This window comes from Canis lupus, chromosome 7 (genome assembly GCF_048164855.1).
Source record: "Canis lupus baileyi chromosome 7, mCanLup2.hap1, whole genome shotgun sequence".
NCBI lineage: Eukaryota > Metazoa > Chordata > Mammalia > Carnivora > Canidae > Canis > Canis lupus.
The window spans coordinates 14,678,704-14,682,954 of NC_132844.1; the positions used below are offsets into that span (position 1 = coordinate 14,678,704).

Sequence of the window (4,251 nt, forward strand, 5' to 3'; positions counted from 1 at the left end):
AGAGAGAATGTCACTTCCACATTGACAATGGAAAAAAATAATGGATGATCTAAAAATCACAACTTTTATTCATCTCAACAGAGAGCTAAGGTTATAAGCAAGCAAAGCAAACCAAATTCCAAAGAGGGACAAACCTCAACAAAGAGAAATAGGACACGTATACTTTTCCATCTTTGGCAGAACACAGGAGAGAGAAGAACCCAAATAAAATTTTTATTCATAAAGGCCAAGTGTGGGCTAGTATGACAATGCAGTATAGGTAGTAGGTCCAGATACAAGGGGAATTTGCCTTTATTCATAAGATTTTTTTCCGCAGGCTTCTACTGAGTGCTTATAAGAAAGCTTGGGGACAACATAGGAAAGTGGACACACTCCCCTTGGGGGAGGGGGTGTACAACAGGGTGGGTGTATAGGGATAATAATCAGGAAACTATCTCCCACCCAGTACCAAGATATAAGGCAGAGCTTGGCTGCCATAGGAAGAAGGGCAAGGATATGAGAAAACACCAAACTATGTACCAAGCACACAGAGTCTGCTCAGGGTAAGACTAGGCTAGGAGAACATAGAACACTCCAGGAACTTCAACACAAGTATAACACTAAATAATAAGCAACATCAGTCTACCATTAGGGAAGGGGCAAAAGCTTTTAAAGAGTCCCCTTTGGGTACCTGGGTGGCTCAATGGTTGAGCATCTGCCTTCAGCTCAGGGCATGATCCTGGGGTCCCAAGATTGAGTCCCATATCAGGCTCCCTGCATGGAGGCTACTTCTCCCTCTGCCTGTGTTTCTGCCTCTGTGTGTGTGTGTGTGTGTGTGTGTGTGTGTGTGTGTGTGTGTGATGAATGAATGAATGAATGAATGAATGAATAAATAATCTTTTTTTAAAAAAAGAGTCCTCTTTATGGTGCAGAGTGGTTGAAAGCTAAGGGTGAAGAAGCACTGATTTTTGTTTTCAACCCAGCAAGTCTCCACTCTATGCACAAAGAAACATCTCCAACCACTGGAGGAATTTAAGCTTATGTTACATTGAAAGTAATGATAGCCACAACAAAACTCAAACCCATCTCAACTCCTGTCTAGTGTAACTCAACCCCATACTAACAGCTTGACAAAATGCAAAAATGCTATTTACTTTAGTCTTCTGTGTATATCTATACACTATATCTAATAATCATACAAAAACACCAAAACTAACACGAAATCAAGACGGGAAAACACCAGCCTATTGTCATGAAATACAGTAATCAACAGAACTAGACTCAGAGATGATCCAGATGTTGACAAACTTTCAAATAATTATGATTAATATATTAAAGGCCCTAGCAAAAAAAGTAAGCATGTACATAGAAATTTTGGCAGAGAGGTGAGAACCATAAGAAAAAGTTAAATGGAGACACGTAGGTAGTCAAGTCAATTAAGCATTTGACTCTTGATTTCAGCTCAGGTCATGATCTCAGGGTCATGAGCTGGAGCCATGAATCAGGCTCCAAGCATGGAGCCTGCTTAAGTTTCTCTTTCTCCCTCCCTTCTCTCCCTCTGTCCACCCCCTACTCATGCACTGTCTGTCTCTCTCTCAAAAAAAAAAGAAAGAAAAAAAGAAATGGAAAGGATAGAAATTTAAAACATGACATCCAAGACAAAGAATGTATTCAATAAACAAATCAGCAGAATAGAAAGATCTTGGAGGAAAAAAGGAACTGATGAACTTAAATATAGATTAATCAGAATTATTCAAACTACAAAGAGAAAGAGAGAAATAGAGCAACCAAGAACTATAAAATAATATCAAATGTCCTAACATGCATTTATTGAGAATCCAAAAAGGGCAAAAGAGAAGAAAAAAATACATGAAAAGATAATGGCTGAAGGAGCAGCATGAAGTTTATTTCTTCTTTGACAGAACAGTTCTGTATCTTTGTTGTTATGTCAGTTACATGAGTCTATACATGTCATAAAATGCCATAGAAATATACACCAAAAAAGTATAAAATTGGCAGAACCCAAATAATACCTGTAGCTTAATTAAGAATATTATGTCAATGTCAATCTCCAGATTTTTATAATTAATATTATGTAGGATGTTATCATTGGAGGAAGCTGTGTGAAGGATACATGGAAACTCACTATATTTTGCAGCTTCCTGTGAGCCTAAAATAATTTCAAAATAAAAAGTTCTTTAAAAGACAATGGCCAGGAACCCTGGATGGCTCAGCAGTTTAGTGCTTGCCTTCCACCCAAGGCCTGATCCTGGAGTCCCGGGATCGAGTTCCACATCAAGCTCCCTGCATGGAGCCTGCTTCTCCCTCTGCCTGTATCTCTGCCTCTCTCTCTCTCTCTCTCTCTCTCTCTCTGTGTGTCTCTCATGAATAAATAAATAAAAATTTTTTTAAAATAAAATAAAATAAAAGACAATGGCCAAAAATTTTCTAAAAATAATGCAGGAAAACAAATGACCAGAAAACTTCAAGCAGGATGAGCAATACTATGATAACACTATACACAACCAGACCCATAATAGTCAAACTGCTAAAGATAAAAAATAGACAGGAATATAATTTTCCTATAACATTTGTAGAAGTAAAACGTATTATATCAAGATCACACAGTAGGGGAGAGAAGAAACAAAATTTATTGTTAAAAGGTTCTTATACTATAATTATACTAAATTAGTTGGTAGTAGACTGTTAGAAGTTTATTGACTGTTTATAAATTTGTAGATTGTTGCATGCATATTGCAAATCATAGGAAACCACTATTTTTAAAAAGAGATAATTAGTAAACCAATAGTGGAGATAAATTGGAATCATAAGAGAAGGCAGGAAAAGAAAAAAATGGAAAGAAATATGGAGAAACTCCAACTAAAAGAGAATATCATATTGGATTAATTTTTTTATGGTGAAAAAGTTTATATTTAGATTTATAGCCAACTGGACTCAGTTTAGATGATCCCAATTTTGTTGGCAACATCCAAAGCCAGTCCAAACATTTCATAGTCAGGAGGCAGTCGAATATAAGCTTTCTTCTCTCCATCAGACCTGCTCAAGGTGTTGACCTTGGCCACATCAATGTCATAGAGCTTCTTCACAGCCTGTTTGATCTGGTGCTTATTGGCCTTGACATCCACAATGAACACAAGTGTGTTGTTGTCTTCTATTTTCTTCATGGCTGACTAGGTAGTCAGGGGGAACTTGATGATAGCATAGTGATCAAGCTTCTTTCTCCTGGGGGCGCTCTTTCAAGAATATTTGGGCTGCCTTTGGAGACGCAGGGTCTTGTGTTGACGGAATGTAGGTGACTATGGATCTTCTTTTTTTGTGTGACTGTGCATGCCTTTCAGCACCGCTTTCTTAGCTTTCAAAGCCTTTGCTTTGGCTTTGGCTTTGAAAGGGGCAGGGGCTTCCTTCTTCACCTTCAGCACCATCTTCATGAAAGGGTCATATTGGATTTAAAAAGCAAGACATGGGGCACCAAGGTGGCTCAGTTGGTTAAGTGTCTGACATGATCTCAGGTCTTGATCCCAGGGTCATGAGTTCAAGGTCCTCACTGGGCTCCACATTCAAGAGTCTACCTAACAAAAAATGAAAATAAAAATAATAAAAACAAAAAATAAGACATGCTATTTATAAAATATATACCTTATACATAAATACACAGATAGGCTAAAAGTAAAGAAAGCCAAAAGAATATGCCAAGCATATACATCAAAAGAAAGATGTATAGCAATATTCATATCAGATAAAATAGATTTCAGAACAAAATATTACCAAATTTTCCCCAAATCGTTATCAAACTGAATCTAGCTACATATGTAAAGGATAATATATCATGAAAAAGCAGAGTTTATCTCAAGTATGTAAAGTTGGCACAATGTTAGAAAATCAATGAATGGGGACGCCTGGGTGGCTCAGCGGTTGAGCGTCTGCCTTTGGCTCAGGGTGTGATCCTGGGGTTCCAGGATTGAGTCCCACATTGGGCTCCCTGCATGGAGCCTGCTTCTCCCTCTACCTGTGTCTCTGCCTCTCTCTGTGTGTCTCTCATGAATAAATAAAATAAAATAAAATCTTTTTTTTAATAAAATAAAATCTTAAAAAAAAAGAAAATCAATGAATGTAATTCACCATATCAACAGATTAAATTCTAAAATTCAATACAGGAAAAGATTTAACACAATTCAACATCATTTCATGATAAAAACTCTTACCAAACTAAAAAATAGAAGGAAACCTCTTCAACTTAATAAGGGATATGTA

The 4,251-nt window shown here is 37.1% G+C and overlaps 1 pseudogene; it reads right to left on the reverse strand.

Moving 5' to 3' along the window:
* Window positions 1-2,835: 2,835 nt before the first annotated feature.
* Window positions 2,836-3,561, reverse strand: LOC140636233 (large ribosomal subunit protein uL23 pseudogene; annotated as a pseudogene).
* Between the last annotated feature and the right edge of the window lie 690 nt (window positions 3,562-4,251).